Source organism: Chiloscyllium plagiosum, unplaced genomic scaffold, assembly GCF_037043375.1.
Source record: "Chiloscyllium plagiosum isolate Xiang-an unplaced genomic scaffold, Cpla_swu_hap1 HiC_scaffold_20, whole genome shotgun sequence".
Classification (NCBI taxonomy): Eukaryota; Metazoa; Chordata; class Chondrichthyes; order Orectolobiformes; family Hemiscylliidae; genus Chiloscyllium; species Chiloscyllium plagiosum.
Genome location: NW_028270158.1, coordinates 27,784,380 through 27,799,654, shown reverse-complemented (window position 1 = coordinate 27,799,654; position 15,275 = coordinate 27,784,380). Strand labels below are relative to the sequence as shown.

The 15,275-nt window shown below is 40.6% G+C and overlaps 1 protein-coding gene across 3 annotated transcripts in view; it reads right to left on the bottom strand.

Moving 5' to 3' along the window:
- Positions 1 to 14,599, bottom strand: part of rai1 (retinoic acid induced 1) — a 60,535-nt gene extending 45,936 nt beyond the window's left edge. Inside the window, exons 1-4 of one of the 3 annotated variants that reach the window (XM_087997735.1) lie at positions 12,258 to 14,599; positions 7,986 to 9,571; positions 7,712 to 7,836; positions 3,698 to 3,838 (exon numbers count right to left, since the gene is read on the bottom strand). The gene's annotated coding sequence lies outside the window, so the exon portion shown is untranslated. Of the gene's footprint in view, positions 1 to 3,697; positions 3,839 to 4,098; positions 4,429 to 7,711; positions 7,837 to 7,985; positions 9,572 to 12,257 lie in introns of those variants that run through there. The other 2 variants (XM_043711805.2, XM_087997736.1) reach the window with 2 other exon arrangements.
- Between the last annotated feature and the right edge of the window lie 676 nt (positions 14,600 to 15,275).

The window sequence follows — 15,275 nt, the reverse complement described above, 5'->3', positions numbered from 1 at the left end:
AATAAACATCACCACCTGCTCTCTACTACCGCGCACTTTCTCTATCAGCTACAATATCCACTGACCACCAAGGCTCATGCTCTACACCTCTTAATATTGCTTGCAGCATCTGGCCTCATGCACTCTCACTTTATGAATTCCTGTCCCCAGACTACTAATGCTGCATGTCCTCTGCTCTGCCTATTCACTTGTTCAGCACATCTCTCCATCCTTCCCAGATCTGCACCAACATAATCTTCCTTACTTTACTACCTTGTGGTTTAAGGCAGGGACAAAAAAAATGTGTCCCAACAGCTCTAACTGAAGGGGCTACTGCAACAGGGCAGGGATGCTGTGAACATCCAGGTAGGCTCAAATGAGTAAGTATTAAGGGAGCAAATGCGCAACGCTGAGATGCAGCCTGGTCCAATCACGATTTGGTTGCCTGACCCTGTTCATAAAGTGTCCTTGCTGCAGCACTGCAATGATCATTGCCAGTGCAGCCCAAGGTCCAGCTTTAAAGTGCAGCAGCATACTGTGCGCAGATTAAAGAAGTGTTGTGACAATGCAGTGGCACATGTACAGGAAGGGGCTTATATCTGCTGCACATTGAGTGTGCCTTGATAAGTTGGTGCCAGCTGTCCAAGATGGAGGACTGGAAGCAGCAAGCAGGAAGCTGAAGTTGACAGGTACCCGCTCTGGCTTTCGTGTCAGGAACTGTCAACATCTAATTTCCTTTCAGCAGGTGGATGGGTAGGAAGCTGCATATTATTGAAGCAAGTTCTGTAGTTAATGAGGCTGTAAACAAGCAATAATCCCACTTGATAGGCATCTCATCGTCATCTACCGTGAATCTTGCCTGGGTGCCCAGAACTCTGTTTGAAAATGCAACTCAGTTGCTCTTAATGTCAAGAAAGGCCTCAAGCATTTCTTTCCATGTGATTCTCTCGATTTCTCTAGCTTAACCTATGTCATTCAAGGCTGTGTAAGATTCAGCCCAATGGTGAAAGATGGTTTTCTGCACTGTCACTGTTCTATTATGTGTACTTTTCCCTTGATAGCAGGTTCAGCATTTTCTCCAATTCCTGGATAAAAATGTTTTTTTCTGAATTTTGTTTTTGATTTCTTGGTGACAAGTTTGACATTGATGGCCTTTGATTTTGCTCTTCCTCACAAATGGGAATATCTCCGTCTACTCTATAAAGTATTTCATAATTTAAAAGGTCACTATTAGGATACCCCTTTACCAAGTTTCAAAATAAAACAAATACAATTGTGCACGCAACAGAAATAAATGGAACCACTCCAACTCCTCAGTGGCCTAATTATGATACTGAGGCATACAGAACAGGAAGATCCCTGGCTTTATCCACATTCAGTGTTAGATTTAATTTGTCTTAATTTGTTAGGGGATGCTACAGTTGCTGACAATGATTCTAGACTGGATGAGGTGGAGGTGGGGACAGAGATCAGCTAATGTTCACTGTCCAATGTCTCTCAGCCAGGCTGAATTGCAATTCCTTCCACTGTCTGTTGCTCACTGCCTGGGTTTACACATTGTGAAAGTTGGGAATTCTCTAGTCCAGATGGGTATGAATTGTTACTCAGTTGCTAAGTATATCCATGACTGAAAGCAAAGAGATTTTTGGAATAAAGGAATAAAGAGATAGGAAAATTGCAGGAAAATGGAGGTGATTTAGCAGAAAAGGCTTGGGGGCATGTAAAGTCCTTTCACTTTTATTTCTTATATGCTGTAATAGCTGTTGAGTGTGGATGGTCATTGACCTCCATCTTGGCTCCCCTTCAAACCCCTTCCATCCCTATGAGTGAACAGAGAGAGAAATTAGCAGAATAACCAGACTGCAGTTTTGTATGAAGATTCAAGTACAGAAACAAGGATGTCTTGCTGCAACAGCATTGGTGAGGACACACCTGGAATATTAATTTGCAGTTTTGATCTCCTTATCTGAGGAAGGGTGTTCTTGCTACAGAGGGAGTGCAGCAAAGGTTTACCAAATTGAGTCCTAGGATGGCAGGACTGACATATGAGGAGAGATTGAGAAGGTTAGGGTTGGATTCACTCGAGTTTAGAAGAATGAATTGGCGCGGGGGGGGGGAGGAAAGGGAGTTGCCTCATATAAATCTAGACAGGTTAGATGCAGGAAGGATGTTTCCAATGGTGGGGGAGTCAACAACCAAGAGTCATAGCTTAAGGATAAGGGGCAAAACGTTTAGGACTGAGTTGAGTAAAAATTTCTTCACCCAGAGAGTACTGAGCCTGTGGAATTAACTACCACAGAAAGCAGTTGGAGCCAAAACATTGTGCTTTCAAGAAAGAAGCATATATACCTCTTGTGGTTAAAGGGACCATGGTATGGGGCTGGAGGCAGCAGGATTAGGGTATTGAGCCTGATGATCAGGCGTGATCATGTTGAATGGTTGAGCAGGCTCAAGGGGATTGAATGGCCTACTCTTGCTCCTATCCTCTATGTTTCTATGTTGTAATGGAGAATTTCCTCGTATGAAGGATGTTGAAAGCCAGAATACAGAATACAATCTTTAATTCTGCTAAAACCTTTTTTGAGAAGGGGGGAAAAACAGGGTGAATATTTGTCAGTCAGGATGGGTCACATGAGCTTTGAATTTTGTCACCAAACTCAGCACCCAAAATTCTTACACTTTAAGAACAAACTTGTGCCTGTCATTACCTCAGGATGGACCAAAGCACCTTACACTAAATAGAAACTTTTTTCAAGAGTAGTCACTATTGTGGCACAGGAAATGTGACAACCAAATAGTGCACAGCAATCTCCAAACAAAAACGAAAACCAAATCATTTTATTTTAGTGATTTACTATTGGTTAAAGTGTAACTTTTAGCCAGGAGAGGGAAGAAACATCTTCAATTAATTAATGGCTTTAGAAACTTATTTGTTGACCTGAGAGGCTGAATTAAACCCTTAGTTTAACATCCAAAATACACTACACCTTCAGCAGTGTTTCATTTCCTCAGCGCTGGTATTGCAATGGGACTTGAAACCTCCGACAAGAATGGTTTCATTACCTTTCAAACACCTTCCTCAAGTTTTTAAGCTTTGCTACCTTAAAAATTCTGCCTGAGGCAATCCATTAATAGTTGACAGCCAGCCCTCACACTGCTCCCCAAAGTGAATAACACCATTTATAACACTAGATAGGCAGAACTGCATTGGTTGCGTTTCATCACCTTCTAATTCTAAGGAAAAACACTTGGTTCATTCTCCCAAGTCCCACCAGAGAAAGTGACATAGATAAGCTCCAGGGTTGTGCTTTGGCAGGCCCTGTGTAATATTTCGATCTGTCAAGTTAATAAACGACTCTGCATTTCTTCAACCTTGTGCACTGTTCCAAAGCAATGTATAACATTAACATACACATATGTATAATATATAAAATTGACTGCTTACATAAAATTCCTCCTCCCCTCCATATCTCTGCCAATGCTTCTTAAGACAGACAGTTAACACTTTAAATCGGGGGGAAAAATAATCTGTGGGCTGCAATTTGCATTGCCAGCCCTCTAGATGCTAGTAGACAGGCCACCCTATAACAGCTTGTCTGTATACACAGCAGTAGAGACTGCATCAACCAACAGCAGTGAGCAAAGGGGCCTCTGCTGTTCAAAGACACGCCAGAGAGAGAAGCATTGCAGAGAAAATTCAAAAGCCAAATAGACTTACATTGGATGTTGTCTCCCTGTAGTTCTAAGCAAGATTTCTCCCATCACACAATCCTTCCCCTTGCTACTCTTAAAACACATTAGATCCTGAAATGAACAATGTCGGGGGGCTGAAACGAGCAGCTGGTCCCTTTCAGTTTCCCTGTTGCAAGAAGAAATCGAACATCGAAAGCATGCGTTAGAGAGGCAGGAAAAACAGCTAACACTGGCTACTTAAGACATGGTCTCGGAGACGCCGATCCAGATGAGGATCGTTTCCGATTCTCTCCGACATACCCTCCGCCTCCCCTCCCCCATCTTCCGAGACGCATTAATTCACAGCAATTCTTTGCCCCCGCCCTGGGTAGGTGCTTTTTTTTTTGTTGTTTGTTGCGGGCACTCCTAACAGCTTGCAAGATTTACCTGCAGTCATTTTCTGCTTCCTAGGTCTTCTTTATCTGTTCCACAGGGAATGTGTGTGTGTGACAGAGAGGGAGAAAGAGGGAAAAGACAGGGAAGTGGGGGAGGAGGGAGTTGGTGGTAGAATCCAAAAAAACACAATCCGGATCCTTCAGAAATCCAGAGAGAGAGAGAGAGAAAAATGCAGAATTTTTATTAACTCTTCATTCTTTCTGCGCAATCTCAGCAGCCATGTTGTTCCAACTCTCAGAAAGAGAGGGGAAAAAACAGTTAAAGACCAATGGCACCTGGATGGATGGGTACTAAGCACTGAGGTCTACCCAGTGCTGTATTTTTTTTCACATGGCTAAGTCCCAGATACCTCACAGCTTGGGAAGGGGGAGGAGGTCCTTATTGAAGAGGTACTTCCTCCTGTCAGGTAGACACACACTCTCTCTCTCAGTGTCTGTTTAAGATGCAGTTCAGCGTCTTGTGAGCTGGCTGCCCCACAGTCTGCTGTCGGATTGTGCTGGGACTGTGAGAATGAAGAGGAGGAGCTCAGTTCAGACCCTGCTTCCAAAAGCTGGTCATCCTTGTGCATTTTTCTTTTTTTTTGAATGAATTATAGATGATTTAATTAGAAGTACAAGGCCCCGTTAGATTTGTTGATCATTAATCCACTAGAACTGCATTTGTTTAAAATGCTAATGGATGCCCTTATACGGGTGGGGAAAAATGGGATTTGTTGTGTGTAAAAAGATACCTTGTCATATTTTCCAAAAGTTACAATTTATCTTTACTGTGTACTAAAAGAAGCGTCAATTTATTGGAGGGAGGCAGATCCAGTTAGTGTTGATAACATAGTCCTGTTTCAATATCAAAATCCAAAAGCTTAAAATTCTTCATTTACGCAATTAATACAGAGCAAAATAAAACACTTCCCATTCACATTCAATTCAAAGGCATCAAACCCCTTCCTAATCACTCGAAAAAAGTGTAAGATAAACCAAACAGCTGCAGGCCAGTCAGTGTAACTGCAATGGTGGGGAAACTTACAGAAACAATAATATGGGACAAAGTGAATGGTGATTTGGGCAAATGGGTTAATTAAATGAAAGCTAGCATAGACTTATTAAGGGCAAATACTGTTTAACTGACTTTTTTTAATGAGGCAACAGGGTTAAGCTGTTGATGTATTGGACGTGGCTAGAAGACCTGAGCAAAGTTGGAGCACAAGAAGTGCAATAAAAGGAACAATAGCAACATAGATATGAAGTTGGCTGAGTGGCAGGAAACATAGGGTAATGGTTAACTACTGTTTTTCTGGCAGGCGAAAGGTTTACAGTGGAGTTCCCAAGGTCAATGTTACGATCCTTGCTCTTCCTGATACATTGTAATGATCCAGATCTTGGTGTATTCAGCATAATTTGAAGACAACATAAGCTTGTAATTATTGTGAACTATGAGGAGGATAATGTAGAACTTCAATAAGACATAGGCAGGTTTGTGGAATGAATGGACCAATGGATAGATTAAATCACTGAAGGTAGTGGAAAAGTTTGGAAGAAGGCATATGGAATCTTGGACATTATCTACGGGGTAGAGAATACAAGAGCAAAGAAGTTATGTTAAACATGTATAAAATACTAGTTTGGTCTTAACTAGAGTATTGTGGACAATTAGGATATCACGCATTAGGAAAGACATGAAAGTATTTAGAGGATGTAAAAAAAGTTCAATGAGAATTGTTCAAGGATGAGGAACTTCAGTTATGTTGATACACTGAAGAAAGTGGGACTGAGAACAGAACATTGAAAAGAGACTTGATTGTGCTATTCAAAATCATGAGGGATCTAGACAGTAGGTAAGAGAAATGTGGAAGGATTGTAAACTACAGGGCACAGGTTTCATGTAATTAGCAAAAGAAGCAATAGCAACATGAGGAACTGAGAGTGGTTAAGAGCTGGAATGCACTGTCTGAAAGTGTGGTAGAGGCAAATTCAGTTGAAGTATTCAATATGAAATTAAATTGATATGAAAATGGAAGAGTGTGTAGGGCTACTGGGATTAGATGGGGCAGCAGTATCAGGTGAGTTGCTTCTTTGGAGAGTCAGCAAAGATACAATGGTAAAAACAATGACTGCAGATGCTGGAAACCAGATTCTGGATCAATGGTGCTGGAAGAGCACAGCAGTTCAGGCAGCATCCGAGGAGCTTCAGCAAAATTGACGTTTCGGGCAAAAGCCCTTCATCAGGAATAAAGGCAGAGAGCCTGAAGCGTGGAGAGATAAGCTAGGGGGGGGGGGGGGGGGGGGGGGTGGGGAGAGAGTAGCATAGAGTACAATAGGTCAGTGGGGGAGGAGATGAAGGTGATAGGTCAGGGAGGAGAGGGTGGAGTGGATAGGTGGAAAAGGAGCTGGGCAGGTCGGACAAGTCCGGACAAGACTAGGGGACAGTGTTGAGCTGGAGGTTTGAAACTAGGATGAGGTGGGGGAAGGGAAAATGAGGAAGCTGTTGAAGTCCACATTGATGCCCTGGGGTTGAAGTGTTCCGAGGCGGAACACTTCAACCCTCCCACTCTGCCGAGGACATGCAGGTCCTGGGCCTCCTCCACCGCCACTCCCTCACCACCCAATGCCTGGAGGAAGAACGCCTCATCTTCTTCCTCCATGCGTCTGGTGGTGAGGGAGTGGCGGTGAGTTGAAATGTTGGGCCACGGGGTGGTTTGGTTGATTGGTGCGGGTGTCTCGGAAATGTAAGCAGGACCCCAGTACATGAGTTGAAATCAATCTTGGATAGACTCAAATAGATGAGTCTCTGTTATCAAGTGATTTGAGGTTAACAGAGTCAATTGCCTTCGGAAAAAGCAAGAATAGTGCCTAGCTAATGCCTCCATCCATTCCAACATTGACTTCATATGCAGTATTTGTTATTGTTTATACAACTGAGTCTCTAGCTTGACATGTGAAATGACATTAAACTGGACCATATACTAGTCTTTTCATTTGCTGAACAATCATTTCCTGAAGTGATTCAAATATCAGTGTATTCTTTCAACTGAAAAATGGCCACCATGATCCCTCTACTCACTTGCAGTTGCACTCATGATGTCAGTATAACATTAAATTTTAAACTAGTTGGAAGATCTGAGAATCTTAGCACCAATAATAATCAATCTGTAAACTTCTTTGGTCCCTGGTTTCAATTAAAATAAAGCAGATTAATTGTCAGATAACACTGCACCAGTCATGCCATTTAACAGTCATCGGAAGAACCAGTTTGAAACAAAATTTTCAGATGGTTTATACATGGTGTGCACCAATGTTGTGTTTTCCCAGATCTTGCGATCAGTTTAAGATTTAGTGTACAAATTTTGTTTAGTTTGGTTACTTGGTTCCTATGTGGAATATATTTAGCGCAATAGATGTGGTCATTTTTTCCACATTCAGTCAGGTGCAACTGTCTTATGTTTTGCACTCAACTGCAACTAGTTATGGCATTGCACATGATGGCAGCTTTAAAATATATCAAAAAATGTTTTGCATTCTGATCTATTGTCCCAAATTCAAAAGGATCAAATTCTTTTGCATTCGCTCATATTGCATACAATTCAAATGAATAGAATCCATTTACTTACAGCCATTAACGAAACAATGGAAGGAGATGTTGACAGTGCAATCAAATAGCATTTATTCAGCAACAACCTTGTATGCTGATGCTCATTTCACGTTCATCCCACTTGGCTCCAGACTTAATCCCAGCCTTGGTTCAAAATGGAAAAATAGTTAATTTTTAGAATTGAGGTGAGAGTGACTGACTTTAACATCAATGCAGCACTTGAAAGAATGTGGCATTAAGTAAACTTACAAAGCTGAAGTAATTGGGAATTGACTTGTTGAAGTCAAACATACCTTAAAGATTGTGATTATTAGAGATAAACCATCTCAGTCCCAGATCATTGCTTTCGGAAATCTTCAGATCAAGGGTAGACTTCTGAGCCAACCATTTTCAATACTTCATCAATAACCTTCCTTTTGTCACAAGGTCAGAGATGGGGATATCCACTAACAATTGTACTATGTTCAGTTTCATGTACAACTCTTCCACAAGTAGCAAGACTGAACAACATCCAGAGAGATCAATTTCCTCTCAGTTCATACACACTATATGAAATTCTAGTGACATTCAGTCTTATTACATAGAATTCTAATAGATCAAACACTTTTACATCTGCTTCTGGACTAGAAAAAGGGCCAGCTTATGAGGTTTTGACTTTTGATTATTATCTCATTTATATTAATAACCTTGCATTGCTTTAAACTATCAGTCCACAAATCCTATTTGCTTCATATAATGTGAGACAGCCAACTAAAACCAAGTTTGTCCATTTCATTAGTTCAAGCTTAAAAGGTCCCATGGTCATGTTAGAAGGACAGGAAAATTGCACAGGAAGATAAAATAATTTTCAACAATTAATTACCATCAGATACAGTTTGACGAGGAAAGAATTGTAATGTTTGCAAGGACACAATGGGCCAAATTATTCCTTCAAGGCCTAAAATATTTTGATATATCCATGTTTGTAATATAAGTATTTTCTGATCAGTCTGTTCAGAAGAGTTATTATACATCTCTTTGGCTGGAAGCTGATTTATGGTACTTAATTCCCACACTGGCTGAGGATACCATGAAGGACTCTCCTTCTCAACGTCCCCCTTACTTAAGGTATGATGATCATCAGATTAAACCACTACCAGTCATCTTCTGTTCGGAGAAAGCAGCCAGTCCTGAGGTCTGGCAAGACTATGGCGACTTTATGGATTTCTGGTTAAGGTGGGAATTAAACCTGGGACTGGTGGCTCAGATGTAGGGACACTCTCACTACTCCACTGAAGCCCTACTGTTTGTAATACATTATTGCTATTGAAAGAGCTACAACATTTCTTATTACATCACTTAAAGCAGAAATATTAATTTGTTTGGAAGGCAATTAAATGTACCTCTGGAAACAAAAGGAATTGAGCATAGGGCCAGTTGGAGTTTCAGGTCAATTAAGAGAGGCAAACTCACTTCTATATTCTCAGATTCTTAGTTTTACTTTCAACATCAGAGTAAGAATCAAGTAACGCGGTGTTTGTAACACCATGCTACGAATTGCACATTAGTTACAAATAACGGGATATTGCAAGTTTTTCCTTCCTGATTCCTCGTAAGGTTTTCAGGCTTATATCGAAACATAGAAGATAGGAGCAGAAGTGGGCCATTCAAATCCTTGAGTCTGCTCTGCCATTCAATCTGATCATCAAGTTCAATATCCTAATCACATCACCCTCACCCCTACTCAGATCCTTTAGCCTCAAGAGGTATTTCTACCTCCTTGAAAACACATAATGTTCTGGCCTCAACTACATCTGTGGAGGTGAATTCCACAGGCCCATTGAACTCGGTAGAGTAAATCTGTTTGGAGAAAAACCATTACTATTCTCCGTTAGCATATCTGAAAGAGAGAGAGAGAAAACATGAGGTGAGAGACTGAGAGAGAGGTAGACCCTTATTTTCTCTTGGAAGCAACAGATTGCAACTATGGGATTTGCTTTGACTTTGGATAATTCTGTTTAAAAGGGAATAGTGTCAAACAGAGAATATTCTAACAGCCAATGTTGAGATATGTATTAATACTAATTAGATAATGTTGAATGAGATATTATGAATCTCTCCCTTTTTAAATTTCCATTTAAATCAATCAATCTCAGTGAGTTATATAATGGGCAGATGATCCAATAATATCCATTTTATGCTATCAGCTGATACAAAATTGTCCTTTTTGAACAATTGCCCATAGTTTTTCAGTCAAAAACTTAGGTCAAAATTGCCCTGAAAGGTAATTTAAAATAATATATTTTTAAAAACTTTCCTTAAAGCCAATGACACAGATAATAAAATAGTTTCACAGCAAACGTAAATCTTAATTTAATTTCTCCAATTCCTGAAGAGGAATGTTAGCCATGGGTGATAGGACAAGTTAATTCATTTTCGAACTTTCAAGCAGAAAATCATGGTTAAACAATTAATAACATTGTTTTGTTTTTGAAATATAAAATACATTAGTGTACTTCTTGCCATTTACTGCACATGTTCCATACTATTTCTAATCAACATGGATGACTATCTTAACCAATTTCATTTGCTTTTCCTTTGAGAGCTCTGAGATTTGGACAGTGACAAGTGCAAGCTCGGGATCAATGCAAAGATGGTATCAGCCCTAGCTCCATGGGCAACTATCTCACTGCTGGGTTAGAAGATTATATTTTCTAGTTCCACTCTTGTAACTTGACCATGTGTCAAGGTGGAAACCCCAGTACAGTACAGAAGGAAAGCTGTTGGTTTTCAGATCAGTTGGTAACTGTCTTCCCTCTCAGCTGGACATAAAAGATTAATGTCAAAACTTTGAAGAGGAGTAGTGCTATTCTGAACAATATTTATCCCTCACAGGAACAATGAAATAGGTTATCTGGTGATCACATTGCTGTTTGTGTGAACTTGTGTAAATTGGCGGCCACATTTTCTATGTAATAAGTGTTTACACTGCAAACGTGCTTAATTGATCATTAAATGCCGTGCTGAGATGGTGAAAGTTGAAAGTACTTTTTCTTCGATTTCTTCCTTCCAATTTTCTACAGGCATTTGAGTCCCTCAGATTGTACAATGTCCAGTCAAATCTCTTGACCAATACAAAATTGTAATTTAGCAGTTTGCACCTTTCCACGAATGTTCTATGTCACTGTCGTGGAATTTGATCCAGTGACACAATTTTTAACTATTTAATTAGAGCAGCCCATTTCAGATTATGGAATGAGCTGCCAAATGAAGTGGGGGAGGCTGGTACAATTACAACATTTAAAAAGCATCTGGATGGATATTTGAATAGAAAGGATTTAGAGGGATATGGACCAAATGCTGGCAAATGGGACTAAATTAGGTTAGGATATCTGGTCAGCATGGACAAGTTGGATTGAAGAGTCTGTTTCCATGCTGTATATTTCTAAGACTCTATAACTCCAAAATGTCAAGTTCATATTTTGTGGACAGCTTTTTTTTAAAAAGAGTCCAGTAACAAAGCTGATTATAAGGCTCAAGGAGAAATTCATTTTGTAGACACTTGACTAAAGGAGTTCACTTCCTGGGGGGCATGGTGGCTTAGTGGTTTTAACTGCTGCATCACAGCACCAGGAACTTGGGTTTGATTGCAGTCTCGGGTGACTGTCTGTGTGGGTTTCCTTGCACATCCAAAGATGTGCTGGTTAGGTAGATTGGCCATGCTAAATTTACCATGGTGTACAGGAAAATGTAGTTTAAGTGGATTCACCATGGTAGGTCTAGAGTTATAGGGATAGGGCAAGGGTCTGGGTGGGATGCTTTTCAAGATTTGGTATGGACTTGATAGGATAACTGGCCTGCTTCCACACAGCAGGGATTCTATGATTCTTCCTTAAATACCACACTTTGAGATTTTAGCTGGTTGTCATTCTCTCAAGCTGCCAACTTTCTCAATGACAAACTTTTAAACAGTTGGAATCATGCTTTACAGCCAGCATTCAAGTAAAAACTTGGCAACCTTAGATTGAGATACAATTAAATTAATGGAAGTATTGGATATCCTTGGGGAACAAGACAGCGCCCCACTGGTATTGACTTGCTCTGGCTTTGGTAGCTGCCAACTGGCTTGTTAAAATCATGTGTCCTGGTTCTGTATTGACTTATCTAACCTTCACAGGAACTTGATAAATCAATAGAGATGAATTCTACCAAAGTGTTTAGAAGAAAATGATGGATACCCCTGAGGTAAGATTCACAAATCTTACAGCATAGAACAACACTATTTAGACTACTGTGCCTGTATTAGGAATTTGCAAGAGCTAACAAATTAATATCACTTTCTCTGCACTTTCCCCGTCAGAAAATCAAAGGAGTGAAGCCGTCAACCAGCGAACGTTCAGCCTTTTGAATTATGGAAATCCCAGGTTTGCATCCTTGTCCATGGCTGAGGCAGAGAAAATAAGAAATTCAGTCCAGCCAATTACCATCCCATCAGTTGAGTTTTGGTCATTAGGATAGTTTTAAAGCTATTGACAATTAAACAGCACTACCCCATTGATAGGTACTATCAAAATGCATTTACTCACTTGCTCACTGATGCTTAGTTTGTCTCCAACCGGGAACACTCAGCTCCAGACCTCATTACAGCCTTCACCCAAATATAAGCAGAAACTGAATTCCAGAGATGAGATGAGAGTTGACTGTCCATGACATCAGAGCAGCATTTTATGGAACATGGCATCAAGGAGACTAGCAAAACTGAAGTCAATAGGAATCAGGGATAAAAGTTTCTACTGACTGGAGCCAAACCTAGCACAAGGTAGCTGGTTATAATTGTCATCTCAACTGCATGATATCAGTGAAGGAGATCCTCAGGCCTGTCAAGCTGTTTCATCAATAAACTTTCCTCTGGTCAACATAAGGTCAGAAGTGGAGATAGTCACTGATCATTACACAGTCATCATTACCATTCTTGACTCCTCACATGATGGAGAAGTCTGTGTCTGTCTTCCTTGATAGATTTCTACTGGACCTCTTAGCAACAAAGCTGAGAACTGTCAATCCATGGAACTACGTCCTAAATAAAAGACAGAGCTTTCCCAATTTCAGGATGTCCCAAACCCTTTGCAGCCAATTGAAGACTTTTGAAATGTAGTAACTGTAGCAATGCAGGAAACTCAGCAGTCAACTTTCGAGAATAAAATCCCACAGATAACAATGTACCAATGTCTTGATCACCTGTTTTAGTGATTGAATGATAAGTGTTAGCTAATACCCTGTGAAAAACTCATCTGCTCTTTTTTGATTTGGAGTAATTATTGGGACCATCAGAATGACTGATAAAACAGCTGCCAGCACTTGTACACATGACATCAGCTATTTAGATTAGATTCCCTACAGTGTGGAAACAGGCCTTTCGGCCCAACAAGTCCACACCGACCCTCTGAAGAGTAACCCACCCAGACTCATTTTCCTCTGACTAATGCATCTAACACTATGGGCAATTTAGCATGGCCAATCCACCTGATCTGCACATCTTTGGACTATGACAGGGTTCAGGATTTGTCTTCACATGCAATGCAGATGTCAACAAGTTCTATGTGGAGTGATGACAGCGTCAGTTGGTGTCATATTAAACTCAGGTCAGTGGTGAGGAAGCTTCTAGATTATTTGGAAGAGAACTAACAATCACATGGAAGAAGATGGGTTGATTATGAAGTAACAACACAAATTTCTAAAGGAAAAATTGTGTTCAACTAACTTGCTGGAGTTTTCTGAAGAAGTAACAGAAAGGCTTAATGAGGCCATTGTTTATGTGGTATGCACGGACATTGAAATCATTTGATACAGTGCCGCAATACAGACATGAAGAAAGTTATAGGCCATGGTATAAAAAGGATAACAGCAACACGGATACAAAAGTGGCTGAGTGTTAGGAAATAGAGTAATGGTCAATGGATATTTTTCAGACTGGATGAGGGTTTGTAGGGGAATTCCCCGGGGTTGATATTGAGACCATTGCTTTTCCTGATATATATTAATGATCTACCTCTTGATTTTCAGGGGATAATTTAAAAGTATGCAGATGACATGAAACATGGAAGGATTGTAAACTGTGAGGAGAACAGTGTAGAACTCCAAAAGAACATTGACCAGTTTGTAGAGTGGACAGATAGGTGGCAGGTAGGGTTCAATGCAGAAAAATGTGAAGTGATGCATTTTGGTAGGAACAACATTGAAAAATGGTATAAAATAGAGCGTACAGTTCTAAAAGGAGTACAGGAACAGAGAGACCTGGATGTGTATGTATCAACATCATTTAAGGTGTGGCGAACAAGCAGTTAATAAAGCATATGGTGTTCTTGGCTTTATTAATAGGAGCATAGAGTACAACAACAAAGGGGTTATGTTTGAACTTGTATAAGACACTTATTAGGCCTCAGTTGCAGTGTTGTGTATACAGTTGTGGATGCTACACTGTAGGAAAGATGACTACATTGGAGGAAGTGCAGAAGTGATTTACAAGATATGAAGACAGATTGAAGAAATTGAGACTGTTCACTGCAGAGAGGAGTGTGAAGAAAAATTGATGAGATTTTCAAATCATGAGAGGGCTGGACAGAGTAGATAGGAATAAGTTGTTCCCAATAGTAAAAGGAACGAGAAGGAGAGAGAATAGATTTAAAGTGATGTGCAAAAGAGCCAAGGTACTGTGAGGAAAAAAAATCTTTTCCCACTGCGGCTGGTTAGGGTGCACTACTAGGAAGTGTGGTGAAAGCAGGTTCATTTGAGGAATTCTTGACAATATTGGGTGATTATTTGGATAGAAATGGTGTTCAAAGGGTTTTGGAGAATAGCGAGAGATTGACACGAGGCAACGATGCAAGTTTGAAGAGCCAATAAAGGCACGACGGGCTGAATGGCCTCCTTCTGCCCTATTACGTATCTATGATTATGTGATGCACAGACTGCCCACCTTTTCGTTTCTGAAGCTGTCACCAATCCCGTGTGCTGCCTTGGGTTACTTCTCACTCATGCTGGCTGAATCCGGGGAAGGGAGAAAGAAAGCGAAGCTTCGACTGGCCCAGATCCCAGTGTCTGTAATCACTGTGTGATTATATCGGCAGCGCTATCTATGTGACAGGCGGCGGCTGCTGCTCCATTGCCGGCCAATAATGTCGTACTGCAGCGCTGTCTTCCTGACCGTGTGTGCTCCTTGTTCCACCTGGCGGTGGCGTTCGCAATAAATGTTGCTTCCCCCCCCCCCCATTAGTGCCACGGAATCTTTTACGACCAGAACTTTGGGTAAACATCATTTTTATTTTTTAAAAAAGCCCACATCATCTCTCCCTCCCACTGCGCTTGCCAAATATTAGATTGCGATTTATGATCAACTTTCCGAAATGGGGCTTGAACCCATGATCTTTTGATTCAGATGGAATAGAGATACTGACTCTGCCATGGCTGACACCTTCAAAAACGCTGGAAGACAGTCTCATTATCTCTTCGCGAGTAATAAAAAAAATTGTTAATAATGAATGAGCCGGTTGTTTTGCAGTAGTAATATTATCAATTATAGCTGTGTTGTACTTTCAACGTGATGT